General features: G+C 36.8%; 1 protein-coding gene and 1 pseudogene across 2 annotated transcripts in view; one reads left to right on the top strand and one right to left on the bottom strand.

The window, feature by feature from the left end:
* DLG2 (discs large MAGUK scaffold protein 2) overlaps positions 1-18,593 on the bottom strand; it is a 2,272,173-nt gene that overhangs the window by 2,181,761 nt on the left and 71,819 nt on the right. The window lies entirely within an intron of this gene.
* On the top strand, positions 7,820-8,571 carry LOC104660700 (annotated as a pseudogene).

Below are 18,593 nucleotides of genomic sequence, written 5' to 3'. Positions count from 1 at the left end.
GAGGTGGGGGTCTTATCTATAAGTCCCTGACTGGGGTGCTGTCTGTTTTTCAGAGATGCCCTGCCCAGAGAGGAGGGAATCTGGAGAGGCAGTCTGGCTACAGTGGCCTTGCTGAGCTGTGGTGGGCTCCACCCAGTTTGAACTTCCCAGTGGCTTTGTTTACACTGTGAGGGTAAAACCGCCATTCTACCCTCAGCAATGGTGGATGCCCCTCCTCCCACCAAGCTCGAGTGTTCCGGGTTGAGCTCAGACTGCTGTGCTAGCAGCAAGAATTTCAAGCCAGTGGATCTTAGCTTGCTGGGCACCATGGGGGTGGGACCCGCCAAACCAGACCACTTGGCTCCCTGGCTTCAGCCCCCTTTCTAGGGGAGTGAACGGTTCTGTCTGGATGGCGTTCTGAGCACCACGGGAGTATGAAAAAAAATTCCTGTGGCCAGCTCAGAGACTGCCCAAACAGCCACCCAGTTTTGTGCCAGAAATCCAGAGTCCTGGTGGTTTGGGCACTGGAGTGAATCTCCTGTTCTGCGGGTTGTGAAGACCATGGGAAAAGCACAGGACCTGGGCTGGCATGCATGGTACAGTCCCTAATGGCTTCCCTTGGCTAGAGGAGGGTACTCCCTGACCCCTTGTGCTTCCCAGGTGGGATGATGTTCCACCCTGCTTTGGCTCTCCCTCCTTGGACTGTACCCACTGTCAAACCAGTCCCAATGAGATGAACTGGGTACCTCAGCTGGAAATGCAGAAATCACCTGCCTTCTGCATCAATCTCGCTGCGAGCTGCAGACCTGAGCTGTTCCTATTCAGCCATCTTGCCAGTCGATTCTCTTCTTTATACTTTTTGATAATGTCTAAATATTTCCCAATACAACTGTAAATTGTACAAGTATGAAAAAAAAGCACTTCCATTCAAAAATATAAAAATGTCAGAGGCATTTGAGCCAGAGCAACTCTATCTTGTACAGGGGCTAGGTAAAATAAGACTGAGACCTACTGGGCTGCATTCCCCAGAGGTTAGGCATTCTACCAGGATGAGATAGGTCAGCACAAGATACAGGTTACAAAGACCTTGCTGATAAAACAAGTTGCAATAAAGAAGTTGATCAAAACCCACCAAAATCAAGATGGTGATGAAAGTGACCTCTGATTCTTATTCACCGCTCATTATACACTAATTATAATTCATTAGCATGTTAAAAGACACTCCTGCCAGAGCCATGACCGTTTACAAATGCCATGGCAACATCAGAAAGTTACTCTATATGGTCTAAAAAGGGGAGGAACCCTCAGTTCTGGGAATTGGCCACCCCTTTCCTGGAAAACTCATGAATAATCCATCCCTTGTCTAGCATACAATCAAAAATTAACAATAAGTATAAGCAGCTGAGCAGCCCATGCCACTGCTCTGCCTATGTAGTAGCCATTCTTTTATTCCCTTACTTTCTTAGTAAACTTGCTTTCACATTACTCTATGGATTTGTTGCCAATTCTCTTGCACAAGATCTAATCAATTTATTCATGTGGCCTCACTTCTCCTGGATGCCAGACAAGAGCTCTGGAGCCACAAGTATGATACAAAAGGATGTCATACTGGCCCTTTGCCCTCACTGGCAGAGGACAGCCGCTTCGCACAAAAGGAAGGAGGGTCCACTGAGCTGTTTACACCTAAGCCACAGTGGATGGCAGAGCTAAAAGAGCACTGTATCACATCCCCTGGGGCTTCGGGAGTACAGGCACCCCACCTGGATGCTGCCACGGGGCCTGCATGGAGTTTGCGCTGCCAGCGCCCAAAGGAGTTCACTCTGGTTCCTGCACCCACTCACTTGTGCAGTCCCGCCTGCGAGGGGTGGAATGCAGCTGGTCCAAATGAGTGGAGTTTGATCCCCTGGAGCCACTGGTGCCGCTGGTGCTGAAGTGGCTGGCAGATTCAAGCGCTCATGCACGCCAGTTCCCACAAGGAGTTGAGAGCGGCAGGCTGAGTAAAGGAGGCACCCCCTGTTGGGAGTCCCACAAAGCAATCAGGGAAATATCTTGCTTCAAAAGCGGAAACATCTGCCCTAACAAAAGTGGCAACTGGCTGGTTTGGGTAAGGCATATCCTATCCCTGCTATTCCGCACTATATGAGGCTTTCTCTGGATAATTCTCAAGTTCAAGAACAGTTCATCTTCACTGTAATTACAAGAATACTTTTTCTAGACCCTACTCCCTGTCATATTTCAGGCCATGGCCTCTGGCATGATGAACATTAGTTACTGAATGCCATATTTCTAAAGGAAAGAAGGAACAGGTTAAGCCACCTAGATCTTGAGAAAGACTTCAGAAACAATTGTGTCTAACAGTCTAGACAGAAAATACGGAAATAGAAGTGGCACAATATTGCTCAAAATCTTCAGTAACTTCTTGTTAATTTCAGGATAAAATCCTGACAGCATTATCAAAATAGGAGGTAAAGGAGGAAGTGAAGTAAACCAGATACATGTTTTGAAAAATCTTTCCAAAATGATTCCGATATATTAGTGCCCATTCCTATGAAGTATTTTTGAGATAGATAACATCATCTCTATATACTGAATAGATAGTATACATACCTCAAAGGTCAATTTGTATTAGGTGTAGAAATATGAGAAGCATAATGGTTAAGCCATTATGCTGCCCCAAAAGATGACCAAATATGAATATACAATCAGCAGTGAACATCAAGAAAAAAAACTGAGTTCAAAGTAGGAGCCATCACTTTCAAAATATGTTTTTCTAGTCATGATTAGCCCAGTTTTTCTCAGACTTGAGTTTTTAATGTAAAAATAATTATAATTGTCCAATGTTGCTTTAAATACTCATATTTTAATGCCACATAAATACATACTAATGAAATTAGATCTAAACTATTGTGCATATAGTTTCTTTATAACTATTAAATTAATATAAATTCACAAATTAAATATATTTTAAAACTACAAAAACATTGACATTCAAATTAATAACATTAATTCCACAACAAAGATGATGTTGTTTAGCTGAAATGGTACTGATGCTGCAAGCAAATAATATAAAGTTCACATATAAATTTAATTATTTTCTGAATTGTTGTTTCAATAATAAGAGTATTCCTAGTCAAGGCTTCCAGAGTAACAATGTGCCACACTAAGTAGCTGAAGATCTTATCCCACTACAAATATAAACAGAATGCTGGATAAAAAATAGCCCACAAATACTAAGTACATATCAAAACTAAAAAGAAAAAAGTAGAAATCCTCAGGCAAAAGAAAAATTGAGGTAACTCAAGTCACAACAATAAGCCAAGAAGCTAAGAATTCAGTGGTAAAAGGGAGTATCAGGTCCAAATACATATACCTCTAAGGCCTTGAGATCACAATTTTAATGGTAAGCAGGAACTAAGGCAGGATCTGAAAATAAAACTCCTTTCACTGGAACCTGAAAGGTTCCTATTCATGAAATGGGACTTCAAAGAAAAAAAAAAAAAAGTCTCCAGCATCTAGCCCAAGGCAAGAATGTTCATCTTCTCTGCTGAGTGCTGTTAGTAGAAAGGAGAAGCCTTCTGTGAGAAGTCAAAATTCCAATCTCACACCAACCATGAATGGTGCTACAAGAACCTCAAACCAAAATATTAACAAAAAACTGGCCTCAGAACAGTGGAACTCCTGGAATACCCAAAAGAAATAAATGCAAAATTCATTTCTAGGTATATTTCTATAACACATATGGCTGTTACGGAAAACCAGACTTCTGCTGAAAATTAACTCACAAAGTTTACAAATCATCTGAGGACTTTTTACTTACCAAAAGGGAGTATCAGTAGATGCAACAAATGGTTAAAACAGCACCCTCCCAAAAAAAAGTTTAAAAAAATAAAACAATCTGATATTATTCTTGATATTATTTAAACAATAAAAGAAATAGAGTTATACTGAAAGACCTTCCAATGAAAACTAGTGACTTAAATAAAACGAAGAGAACTTCTAAAAAGGCATTAACATTTTTAAACCTCAACATATAGATTAATTAGTAAATTAGATATCGCTGAAGAAAAAATTACTACATGGGAAGATGGACTTAAGAAAACTACCCAAAATCCAATGCAGTAAAGAAATGGAAAATATAATGAGAGAATGAATATTAAGGAGGATAGAATAAGAAACAGTCATCTGTCTATTTAAATAGGCATTCCAAGATCGAATAGGAAAGAGAAAATATTGAAGAGAAAATAGCTAAGAATTTGCCCAAAATGATTAAAAACATGATCAAATTCAAGAAACAAATCTCACACAAAAAATTAAAAAGAAATCCACACTGGATACATCATTGAGAAACTCCAGATAATTAAAGACAAAAATAAAATACTAAAAGCAACCTCAGAGAAATGATACATTGAATGCAACAGAAAAACAATTACATGGAGAATGCCCTAATTATAATTTAATTTATTCACAAATATTTATTGAATGCCAGGCACTGTTTTAGTTCCTGAGGATATAGCAGTGAACAAAACAGACAAAAATTCTTGCCTTAGTGGAGCCTATATACTGGTGATAGGAATAGAATAATATCTCCAAAGAACAAATATTAAACAAATGTGAATTTTAAATTCACTTTTTTCTTTCATTCAGTAAATACTTATTAGGTACCTTTTATGTGCCAAACACTGTTTTAGATGTTGTGACACATTAATGAAAAAGGGGAGAAAAATTCCTAACTTCATTAAGCTTATATCATATGTAAATACATAAATAATAGACATAAAAATAGTTTTTAAATTATCATGTTGGACTATAATAAGTGCTTTTTTTTTTTTTTTTTTTTTTGGAGGTACAAAACATCATGCCTGGCTAATCTTTTTGTATTTTTGGTAGAAATGGGGTTTCACCATGTTGGCCAGGCTGCTGTCGAACTGCTTACCTCAAGTGATTCACCCTCCTCAGCCTCCCCAAGTGCTGGGATTATAGGCACAAGCCACCATACCTGGCAATAAGTGCTATTTTTTGAAGTTGAGTACAGTAAGGAGGGTGAAGAGCTGCTAGCAGTTGGAGTTGAGGCTACAAGAGGTTGTAATTTTAAATAAGTTAAAAATTAAGACTTACTAAGAAGGTAACTTTTGAGTAAGGACTTGAAGGAGTTCCAGCTAAACCACATTGAAGAATAAAATAACTACATTTGCAGATGAAAAACTGATATTAATAGACTCTTACTGAAAGTGACTAAATGATGTGTGGAAGAAATTATATACAAAGGAGTGGAATATAAAATGCAATGTTTATAATCAATAGTCCTTTCATGTACACATTATACATGTATAAAATTATCTGTATAACAGATAACACTCATCTCTCAACAAATACTAAACACCAAGAATAAGTGTACAGAATATAAAGCAATAAAATTGGAGAACAAAAGTAGAAAGAAAATCAATTTAAGAATTACATTTAATTTCTACATAAAAATTGTGTTACATTCAGCATCTTCTACTTGCTAAAAAAAATTAATAAAAATTATACTGCTAAATATTCATAGTTTGTTTCCATTTTATATGGATATATACAATATTTAGAAAGTAACAGCATGACATACAAAAATACGTGGCTTGCAGATAAAGTAGTACTTACCAGGAAAAGTTATAGCCAAAAAGTATATATTTGAGAAGAAAAAATACTAAAAACTTCTATCCAAGATCTCAACTCAAGAAGTTTTTAAAAGCACAATAGAGTAAAATAAAAGAAAGTAGAAGAAAAAAATAATAATGGGAATCATATTTAACAAAATAGAAATCAAAGAATAGTATAAAGCAAATTAACAAAAAAAGGGACTTTGAAAACAATAGTTGTCATCAAAATTCTGATACTATTGAACATAAAAAATATTAGAGAAAATAAAATAATATTAAATATGAAAAATAAACAATTACAAGTAGAGATTTAAAAGCCATAAGAGAATATTATGAACTAACTTAAGCCAAGAAATTTGAAAACAGACAGACTGGGCAAGTTTCTGGAAAAAATATAATTGAAATTGCCTTTGCAAAGATTATGACAGTGGAAGAAGTCTAGCATAGCTGACTCCATTTGATTCTAACCTCACAAGCTGGCTGTCCTCACTCATTCTTAAGTATAGGCTAAGCTAACTATGGGCAGAATTTAGTTCATAGCGTGGCTTTGAAGGAAGGAAGACAACAGTCCCTCCCTAAAACCAACCCTCTCCTTGCTCAAGGACCAAAACTTCCTTTGTAAAACTAACGAAAGCCCACGAGATTAGGACTGGCGGGAGCTGAATTCTGCTAAGATGTAGACACAGTTTGCCTTTCTATGATCATTTACTGCACCAGAGGTCACAAGATTTGCAACTTCCCCAATTGTTCCTATAGGTAACATCATTGTTTAGAACCTAAGGCTGGTTTTTGAGATGTTTTTTTCAGACTTTTGCATGCTGACAACCAACTGACTTCACCTGGACCTGTGAATCATGACTCAACCAGTCCCATGGCTCCCACCCAGAGGCTGACAGTGCACAAGGATCATTTTTCCACACACATATGATTTAACTTTTAACCAGTCTGCTGCACCCATTCCCTAGCCCTCTGCCCACCAAAGTATCCTTGAAAAACCTAACCTCTAAGCCTTTGGGGAGATGGAGTTGAGTAATAACTCCTGTCCTCCCACTTGGCTGCCTCATGATAATTAAACTCTACTACAATAACACTGTCTCAAGTGCATTGGGTTTGTCTGCGCAGTGGACAAGAAGAACCCATCAGGCAATTACATAATTTACTTAAACTGACTAAAACTAAATATACTACTTAAATAGATCTATAACCATTTAAGACATTGAATCAGAAGTCATAAAATTGACCTACAGAAAAAAACACCATGCACAGATGGTTTCACAAAAAACTTTTACTACACCTTCAGACAACTGAGATCCCCTATCTTATACAAAATGTTCCAGGGAGTAGAATTCTTTATAAAGCTCATGTAACCTCAATGCAATAACTTTATAAAACTTTGACCTTCACATTGTTGAGGTGCAGAGAATGATACCCCAACATACAGTGCATTGGCACACTGACCACTCCTAATTAAAAGAAATCAGAAGGCCTTAGAAGCTGCCTAATTTTCTAAGCATCTCTTGTTTTTTCCCACCCACCTACAAGTACAAGGAGGGACTCTCTCTGGAATTTTATCTGACTAAAGAAACTTCTTTCCAAAAGATAAGCAATTGTCTTACTGAATAACCAGAAAAAAATTAACCACTGGAGAAGAGACTAACAGTCACCGCCACACCCAGAGAAACTTTTCATCTGTTCCATGGAGTAACTCCAAGAGATTATCTAGGGAACTCTATCTGCATAATAAGACAACCTTTGTTCACAGGCCCCTCATTTTTCTGCCACCTCCCTCAGAGATGAGAAGAACTTTGCTCCAGGCAAGTGTCCTTTTGGTTTATTTATTTCCCCTGAAAGTTATTCACTATTTCATCACAATTGTCTATACCTCCCATTTCTCTTCTGCCCTGGGAAGAAGGTATTTGAGCCTCAACCATCTGGCCCCTCTTTGAATTTTACATCTGTGGGGATTCTCGTGTTCATATATACATAAATAAATTTGTAAGCCTTTTTTTATTAATCTATTGTCAGTCATTTCAGTAAAACTTTACAGAGGGTGGAAGGGAAGCTTTCCCTCCACCTACACAACATAAAGATGAGATTTACATTGAGATATTGTTGAAATTGGCATTATATGGTTATCTAATACAATGTTCTAGAAATCAAATACAAGAAGTCTAATCGATCCTGGCTGACGGTGGACAACAAAGATGGCGGCAGGAACCAGCAATTACTGGGAAGATCTCAGGAAACAGGCTGGACAACTGGAAAATGAACTTGACCTGAAACTAGTTTCCTTCAGCAAACTATGTGCAAGTTACAGTCATAGCAGTACCCGAGATGGAAGACGCAACAGGTATAGTTCTGATACAACACCCCTTTTAAATGGATCAAGCCAAGACAGAATGTTTGAGACAACAGCAATTGAGATTGAACAACTTTTGGCAAGGCTTACGGGGTAAACGATAAAATGACAGAATATACCAACAGTGCAGGTGTCCCCTCCTTGAATGAGGCCCTGATGCATACATTATAGCGTCTTAGAGACATATTGCAGGATTATACACATGAATTCCATAAAACCAAAGCAAACTTTATGGCAATACGGGAAAGGGAGAATCTCACGGGATCAGTACGAAAAGGTATTGAATCATATAAAAGTGGGTCTGGAGTAAACAACAGAAGAACTGAGCTATTTTTGAAGGAACATGACCACCTTCGAAACTCAGATTGTCTGATAGAAGAGACAATAAGCATTGCTATGGCAACAAAAGAAAACATGACTTCACAGAGAGGAATGTTGAAGTCAATTCACAGCAAAATGAACACTTTGACCAATTGTTTTCCTGCTGTAAACAGCCTGATCCAGAGGATCAACCCGAGGAAGCGGTGGGACTTGCTCATCCTAGGGGGTGTTATTGGGATCTGTACCATCCTGTTGCTGCTGTATGCGTTCCATTGATGGGAAATCTGCAGGGACTCTTGGCAACCACCACTTTCATGCCCTGGTCTGGAATAAGGAAACGTCCAAGGGAGAAGTTGACTGTCTTGATAATTAGCCTGACCAGCAGGATGAATGCAAGGCTGACAGTGATGGACTCTGTGACATGGTCAGGTTGAGCTGAAGCCACAGTTTTTCTGTGCTGTCTTTTCTAACACATTTTTTCTGTTTTTAATTTAAAAACACCAAAAAGGTTTTCAGTTGCTTTTGTCTCCTAGGAGGCAAGCAAACCAATCAAAAACAGAGTTTTCTGTGTTTCCATGATAGAGTTGAGGTCTGATGACAAGCCAGGTCTTACAGCTGGGCTCTTCAGAAAACCAGGTTTCTATATCCAAAGACTGCTTTTCTTTTAGCTACCAGATTGGATTGTGAATAAAAATAATTCTTGTCCTCTTATTTTACACTCACAATGAGAAATTGCAAGTTCTTTCTTGATAATTTGTGCTATAGATTTCTGCTCTGTGTCCTCAACTCTGTTGATATTTAAGGAAAATTCTGTTTTCCATAGATTCTTTGAGATGCTGTTGGACCAACTTCAGCACGCTTGAGGTTGTCTGAAATAGAGATCACTGTAAAACTGTCTTTTTTTTCTTTTAAATTACAAGTACACTGGGGTTAATTGTATTGCTGGAAAAACATCAAGAATGACAGTCTCGTATTTAAGGCACCAGTCATTGTTTCCATTTTTTAAAAATTCTTCCCTTGGATTAATATTTCTAACTGAAAAGAAATGAAATCTCAGTTCCACTAGGATAAAATAAACGAATCGCCAGTGTCTCTCAGTGCCCCCACTACTCATCATCACACCAGCATTGACACTGGTAACTGAAGAAAGGGACTGGTCAGTTTCTAATGTGATCTATTCAAAAAGCCACATATAAAAAGGCATTGAGGGCTCACTGTCCAGAGAATTCCATTTGTAAATGCTCCACAATGTATAGGCAAAAGTTTAAGGACTACTGCCTAACGTACCAGGAGTCCCGTGTTCTGTGAAAATCTGTTCATTCCAAATCTGTTAAGCATTTCCAAACATCCAGAGAATGGTTTCACTGTTGAGGGTGCATGTGGCAGAATCTGTCTCTCTCTGCACCTGTCTTCTGTTACCATCCCTGGACAGTGACAGATTTTAAACCAGCCACCAGAATTATTTTTGAGTTAAAAATTTCTTAATTTCTGTAAATTCATGACTTGTCTTACTGAACTACAACCTGACTTGTAGACTTCCAGCATCTACACTGCTGCTCTTCACCATTGGAATTCACTGTGGTATTTATAGTATTGGCTTCAGTCTGAGCCACAGGCAATAAAAGGATATCAGCATATAGTTCTCAGCTACATCATAGTATATAGATGCTGTTATTCAGGTGAGCTTGCTCATGGGTGGACTAACACCTGGTTTGGTACAGAGACTGAGAAGTTTTTCATTCTGGTGTCACAGTTTTTTTACCTTATGGGTGTGAAAGGCATTTGATATATTTTTCTTAACTATGGGGTTTACTTTTCTAAATGAGTTGATTGTTCATCGATTCAGGGTACCCTTAAAAGAAAAGTTTTCCCATTGTGAACTTTAAAGGATCAGGGAAGTAAGTTCATTGATTAAATTCTCTGTTGGGAGAACAAAACTTTTCTCCCCTGACACTTTATTATCTTTGATTTTTTTTTTTTTTTTTTTTTTTTTTTTTGAGACAGAGTCTTGCTCTGTCGCCCAGGCTGGAGTGCAGTGGCGCTATCTCGGCTCACTGCAAGCTCCGCCTCCCGGGTTTATGCCATTCTCCTGCCTCAGCCTCCCGAGTAGCTGGGACTACAGGCACCCGCCACCTCGCCCAGCTAGTTTTTTGTATTTTTTAGTAGAGACGGGGTTTCACCGTGTTAGCCAGGATGTTCTCAATCTCCTGACCTCATGATCCGCCCATCTCAGCCTCCCAAAGTGCTGGGATTACAGGCTTGAGCCACCACGCCCGGCCTATCTTTGATTTTTCAAAGGGCCTTGATTGGTGGTTGTGTCTCAGTTAGAATTTATGGGACTTTGCTATGTAGTTGGCATTTATAAAATCTGAATTATCATAAATAAAGTTATTTAATTATAAAAAAAGAAGAAGTCTACTCATTCTGTGTTTACTATTACAGTTACATAAAATCTCATTACGTAATCTACTTCATTTGAAATTTGGATGGAAAGCCTAAGCACCTCAATGGTTTAGTACCCTCCCTCCTCTGTTAATGCTCACCCACTGACTCTAGGACCCTGCAACTAACTTTAAAAGCCACTAGAATTGATTAAAATTACTTTTAAATGGATTATATTGTGGTTTCTTCATAATTTATAATTTTCCTTGGACATACCCAAGACTATCATAAAGGCATTATATCAAACAAACTTTTTCTTTACAAAGTCAATTATTATTTTGCATGTATTCTTCTAGTGTTTACAAATTAATTTAATTTTATAAATATATCACAAAGCCTTTTGACTGTAAAGTGTTTCTTCAGATTAACAGAGGTTTGTATCAGTTTTTATATAACTAATTTACTTATTAAGATCATTTTCTTAAAATCCAAAAGCCTAAGGGAATCAAAGCACAGATGTGGCAGCAGATGTAATGAATTGGACAAATATTTTAAGCCCACCTATATTCACCAGGTAATCAGAATGACAGTAACAGCAAAATGCCTCACATCTCACAGTAGAGCCTACAGAATTTTTCTTTAGACTAACTTCTATCAAAGCCTCACTACAAAGTTCATTCTCTCTTCTAGTTATCTAAATATAGAGATGGAAAAAAATATGTCATTAGATCATTAAATTTCTGTGATATTTGTCTCTTGAAAAGTAAGTTTGAGAAAGTCCTAGCCAGAGCAATCAGGCAAGAGGAAGAAATAAAAGGCACCCAAATAGGAAAATAAGTCATTATCTCTCTTCACTGATTATATGATTCCATATCTAGAAAACTCTAAAGACTCTACTAAGAAGCACCTGGAACTGATAAACAACTTCATAAAAGTTTCAGGATACAAAATCAACGTACAATAATCAGTAGCATTTCCATGCTGAGAATAGTAATAATAATAACCAAGCTGAGAAACAAATCAAGAACTCAGTCCCCTTTACAATAACTACACACACATAAATAAAATACCTAGGACTACATCTAACCAAGGTGGTGAAAGATCTCTTCAAGCAAAACTACAAAACACTGCTGAAGAAAATTATAGATGGCACAAATAAATGGAAAAACATTCCTGCTCATGAACTGGAAAAATCAATATTGTCAAAATGGCCATACTGCCCAAAGAAATATACAGATTTAATACTATGCCCATCAAACTACCAACATCATTTTTCATATAATTAGAAAAAACTATCCTAAAATTCATATAGAACCAAAAAAGAGTCTGAACAGCCAATGGAATCCTAAACAAAAAGAACAATGGCCAGAGGCATCACATTACCCGACCTCAGACTATACCGTAAAGCTCCAGTACCAAAACAGCATGTTAATGGTATAAGAACAGACACATAGACTACTGGAACAGAATAGAGAACTCAGAAATAAAGCCACACACCTACAGCCATCTGATCTTTGACAAAGTCAGCAAAAACAAGCAATGGAGAAAGGGCTTCCTATTCCATAAATAGTGCTGGCATAGCTGGCTAGCTATATGCAGAAGAATGAACATAGACCCCTACCTTTCACCACATACAAAAATTAACTAAAGATGAATTAAAGATTTAAATGTAACACCTCAAATTAAATAAAAATCCTAAAAGAAAACCAAGGAAACACCATTTTAAACATTAGTCTTGCGTTAAGAATTTATGACTAAGTCCTCAAAAGTAATTGCAACAAAAGCAAAAATAGACAAGAGGGACCTAATTAAACTAAAGAGCTTCTGCACAGCAAAAGAAACTACCAACAGAGTAAACAGACAACCTACAGAATGGGAGAAAATATTCGCAAACTATGCATCCAACAAAGGTTTAATATCCTGAATCTGTAAGGAACTTAATTCAACAAACAAAAAACCAATAATCCCATTAAGAAACAGACAAAAGACATGAACAGGCACTTCTCAAAAGAAGACATACAAGTGGCCAACAAACATATGAAACATGCTCAATATCACTAATGATCAGAGAAATGCAAATCAAAACCACAACGGGATGCCATCTCACACTAGTCAGAATGGCTATTTTTTAAACATTAAAAAGCAATAGATGTTGGCAAGGCTGTGGAGAAAAGGGAATGCTTATACACTGTTTATGGTGCAAATTAGTTTAGCAGTTTGGAGATTTCTCAAAGATCTTAAAACAGAACCACCATTCGACCTAGCAATCCCATTACTGAGTATATATCCAAAAGAAAATAATTATACCAAAAAGATACCTGCACTCATATGCTCATTGCAGAGCTATTTAAAATAGCAAAGACACAGGATCAACATAGATGCCCATCAATAGTGGACTGGATAAAGACAATGTGGTATATATATACCATGGAATACTATGCAGCCATGAAAAAGAATGAAACCATGCCCTTTGCAGTAACATGGATGGAGCTGAAGGCCATTATCCTAAGCAAATTAATACAGGAGCAGAAAACCAAATACCCCATGTTCTCACTTATACATGGAAGCTGAATATTGGATACTCATGGGCATAAAGATGGCAACAATAGACATTAGAGACTACTGTGAGGAGGTAAGGAGTGGGGCAAGGGTTGAAAACTAACTATTGGGTACTATGCTCAGTTCCTGGGTGACGGGATCTATCATACCTCACACCTCAGCATCACACAATATACTCAGGTAACAAACCTGCATATGTACCACCTGAATCTAAAATACAGATTGAAAACATTTTTTTAAAGAGAAGCTAAAACTAAAGTGCAGAACTAAAGAGAAGAAACTCCTATAGTATGTAAGCTGCGAGAAGCCCTGAAATTCAATTTAGAAATATATAGTGGTGATGTCATGAAATGAATTATCAAAATGGAATACAGGGTTCCAAAAAGAATCCATTGAGTTCACATAATATATGGCTTCCATTCTTTATTTATTTATTTATTTATTTATTTTTGAGACAGCATCTCGCTCTGTGGCCCAGACTGGAGTGCAATGGCATGATTTCGGCTCACTGCAACCTCTGCTTCCTGGGTTCAAGTGATTCTCCTGCCTCAGTCTCCTGAGTAGCTGAGACTACAGGTGCCTGCAACCATGCCCAGCTAATTTTTATATTTTTAATAGAGACGGGGTTTCACCATGTTGGCCAGGATTGTCTCGATCTCTTGACCTCGTGATCCACCTGCTTCGGCCTTCCAAAGTGCTGGGATTACAGGCGTGAGCCACCACACCCGGCCCCATGGATTCCATTATTGCTAGGTCTCTTCACCAGATCAGAAAGCAAAGTGAAAACAACATCTCACTTCAAACCTGTTAATTTGTGATATGTGCTCTTCTTAAACAATTAAATATATTAAACATTTGTAAATATTAATATCTAATAGAAGACTTTTGTTAACCTAAAAAAATTCTCAAAAAAGTAAGTTTGATATAATAGAAATTCAAAATTTGGGCAAATTATTTAAGACAGGTAAATACCATGTAAAAAAAATTTAAGCACTGAAGTTGCTGTTCATGTAGAAAACCAACAACAAAAAAGCAAGGTATCTTAAATCTCAAAATCTAAAATACACACACACACAGATAGATGCTGATTAGTTAGATGACAGCTAGCCAGCTAGCTAGCTAGACAGATAGGTAGATAGATGATAGATACATAGATAAATATCCCTGGTGTAAAGGGTGTTAATCAGCCCCAAATCCTAATATCGAAAGTGGAATGAAGCAGAACACTCAAGAAAATAAAGGATAAAATTACTGATAGGATGTTATGAACTAGCAGTAACACAAGCTATGAGAAAACCAATTATTTCTTATAAATAAATTAAAACCACAATAAGATACCACTACTCATCCCCTAGAATATCTAGAATTAGAAAGATAGACAATACCAAGTGTTTGCAAGGATATAGAGAAACTACGCCATACATTGCTAATGGGAATATAAAATGACATTGCCATTATGAAAAATAATTTGGCAGTTCTGGAAAAAGTTAAACACAAACTTACCATATAACCTAGCAATTTCCCATCTAGGAATCTACCAAAGACAAAAGAATACACCTTTCTAAACCAGGACATTTATACAAATGTTTACAGCAACAGTTTATATATTTAAAAACTGGAAACAACCCAATTGTCCACCAACTGGGGGAATTAACTCTTTTAAACGTGATATATGTATATTATGGAATATTAGTCAGCAATAAAAAGGAATGAACTACTGATACAGGCTACAACATGGATGAACCTCAAAAACATCATAGTAAGTGAAAGAAACTAGACGTGAAAGATAACATATTATAAGATTCAACTTATATGAAATGTCCAGAAAGGGCAAATTTATACAGACAGAAAGCAAATCAGTTGTGGGCTGGGGCTGGAACTGAGGATCTTTTCATGATGATGGGAATGTTCTAAAACCACATTGTGGTGATAGTTTCACAACTTTGTAAATTTACTAAAAACTGTTGAATGGTACACTTATAATGGATAAAATTTATAATATGTAAATTAATCCTCTATAAATCTTTTTAAAAGTGCTGTGAGCTGGCTAGGCACAGTGGTTCATGCCTGTAATCCCAGTACTTTGGGAGGCTTGAGGCAGGAGGATTGTTTGAGCCCAGGAGTTTGAGACTAGCCCAGGCAACATAGTGAGATATCGTCTCTACAAAAAATTTAAAAATTAGCCAGGTGTGGTGGTGTGGGCCTGTAATCCCAGCTATTCAGGGAGTTGAAGTGGGAGGATTGCTTGAGCCTGAGAGGTCAAGGCTGCAGTGAGCTGTGATCATTCCATTGCACTCCAGCCTGGATGACAGAGTAACATCCTATCTCAAAAAAATAGAATAAAAATAAATGCTGTGAGCTGTGTAAGGCCAGGTATGGTGGCTCACGCCTGTAATCCCAGCAGTTTGGGAGGCCAAGGCAAGAGGATCACTTAAGGGCAAGAGTTTCAGATCAGCCTGAAAAACATAGTGAGACTCCATTTATACAAAATAAATAAATAAATAAATATGATTAGCCAGGCATGGTGGTTGAGACAGGAGGATCCCTTGAGCCCAGGAGTTCAAGGTTGCTATGAGCTATGATCATGCCAATGTACTCCAGTCTAGGTGACAGAACAAGACCCTATCTAAAAAAAAAAAAAAAAAAAAGGCTGGGTGAACTTTCATTTTCTTTACTTTAACTGAGAGTAAATGACAAAAATATTTTCAAAAACCCTGCAATTCCTGCCAATATTACAAAAGGGAAACTATATTTATAATTTATAATTTTCAAATTAAAGCTTAAGCAACTGTTCACCAGTTTTCAAAATTTCCCTCGCATTAGCACTTAAAACTCTAAAGTCATATTATAATGAAGGCAAGAAGCATATTTGGCAATAACCAATTATTTGAATAGATAAAGCAGAAAAGAAGACTTGTCAAATCAACCTCATAAGAAGTTTTAGCAAACATGGTTCTACGGAGATAGAAGACATTGTATACTAACTTCATTATGCTATAAATCTTGCAGCTGTTCTAATCATAAACTGGTACAGTTCTCTTAGATCTGTAAGTCTTCTCAATGACATTTCTCTCTTAAATAATTTAATAATGATGTTTATGGCAACAATTTGAGCACTTATAATATGCCGTTACTATGCTAACCATTCACATTTAACATTTAATCCTTACATAAATCTTTTTATATATTCATTGTTCGCTCCATTTTACAGATACAGAAAGTGAGGTTCAGAGAAATTGAGTAAAAGCGCAAGATTACACAGCCAGTAAATTACTTATCTGCAAGTTGAATTAGTAGCCAATATACTTAACCACAGAACTATGTTTTCTACCTTTCAAAAAAGCAATACTGTACCTTTGCTTGAAAAAGGAGCTGTACCACCAGAAAATGTCACTGTAGGTTTCTAGTTACAAAGCAAGAATGTCCACCTGTGCTGGAGTTAATTCTGCTGTCACTTTTGGAGTAAAGTGTAAGAGTCATGAGCAGCAGGTGAAAATAAAGTTGATCCAGGCAACTTTTATATTACTTAGAACTACTTTCACCCTAGAGTCCTTGTAAATCTGAAAAGAACGCGTTTTAAATTATTATTTAATTTAGAGCTAAGAATTCCTTGGATATCAGTGAGAAGAGAAAATGAGAGAAGGAAAATGTTTACCATTTGTACTGACCATTCAGTTTTAGCCAGAAGATATGCTACACTCTTCATGTATATATTTTATTTCATTTATCCTCAAAACCAACTCCTTAAAGTATTAGTATCTTCAATTTGCATATTAAAAACTACAGACTTCTGAGAATTGCCCCAAATCACACAGTTAATAAGTGGCAAAGCCAGGACCTAATCCAGAAGCTCATGTTTTCACTATACCATGCTCACAGTCTACTCTTCTACTGTCTATTTCAGAATTGCTTTTCTCCAATTCAAAAATGGCCTTGTCTCATGCCTTTTATCAAACAGTAAGTATTCCCTAAAGCCCAATCATGGACTTCTTATTCATTCATTCATTCATTCCCATTTTCTGAGCCCTTTTATGTGCCAGTCAGAGCTAGAGATAAATGGTGAATTAGAGGAAGCTTCTTCCTTTAAAGACATGGCAGTCTGGTCGTATATAATTTTAAAAATTAAAATGTGATTTTAAAATGATAGCATTAAGCTCAAGACACAATGCAAACATAGAGAAGGGAGTACCTAAGTTATTTCTCCAGTTCTTCCAATGTATAATACCTTCAGAATTAAATATATATTTCTTGGCTCACCTTTAAAGCCTTTAATTCCTCTGGTCACATTTATACTCAATTCAATATTAATTGAGCACCCGTTGTGGGTATTAAAAGGCTGTAGGCCATAATGGAAAGAGGATAGACATGGAATCAGATAGGCATGAGTTTATCCCATTCTCTCTCGCTTACTAGCTATGTAAACTTGAGCAAGCAGTTTTACCTACTTTAGCCACAGTGGGATTTTTTAAATCAATTTTATTGAGGTATAATTTACATAAAATAAGATGCTTCCATTTTAGGTTTACAGTTTGACGCATTTTGACAAATGTCTATACTCATGTAACTAACACAACCATCAAGATATAGAGCATTTCCATAACTCCAAGAGTTGCACAGAAATATTTATAGCTTTTTCATAGCAGCCTCAAACTGGACCCCAAATGTCCATTAGTAAATGAATGGATTTAAAAAAAAAAAGTTTCTTTATGCCACTTCCCAACCCATGTGTCCTCCCACCCCTGGACTCCAAACCTTAGGCAACCACTATCTGCTTTCTGTCAAGACATACTAGACTTTTAAGTGGAATTTCATATAAATAGAATCATATAGTATGTACTCTTTCATATCTGGCTTATTTTGTTCAGCATAATGTTTTTGAGATTGATTTATGTTGTTGTATGTTGTATGGTTTAATGTATTTCATTCCTTTTTATTGTTGGATAATATTCCATTATATGGATATACCAAAACTGGTTTATCTGTTCACCTAGCCGTGGATATTTGGGATTCAGTCTGGGGCTACTACGAATAATGCTGCTACAAACATTCTTATACAATGCTTTGTGTGATCAAATATTTTCATTTCCCTTAGGTAAATATATGCAAGTGGAATGGTAGGTTAAAATAAATAAGTTTAACTTTTTTAAAAACTACCAAACTGTTTCAAAGTGGTTGTACCATTCTACATTCCCACCAGAAATGTATGAGTTCCTGCCAACATTTCGTATAAGCTTTTTAAATTTTAAGCTATCTAAATTTGTCTACTAGTATCTCACTGTGGCTTTAATTTGCATTTTCTTAATGTCTAAAGATGGTGAACACATTGTAAGTGCTTACTTGCCATTAGAATATCTTGT

This window comes from Rhinopithecus roxellana, chromosome 15 (assembly GCF_007565055.1).
Source record: "Rhinopithecus roxellana isolate Shanxi Qingling chromosome 15, ASM756505v1, whole genome shotgun sequence".
Lineage (NCBI taxonomy): Eukaryota > Metazoa > Chordata > Mammalia > Primates > Cercopithecidae > Rhinopithecus > Rhinopithecus roxellana.
The sequence above is the reverse complement of the archived record's forward strand: the minus strand, read 5'-3'. Positions and strand labels throughout refer to the sequence as shown.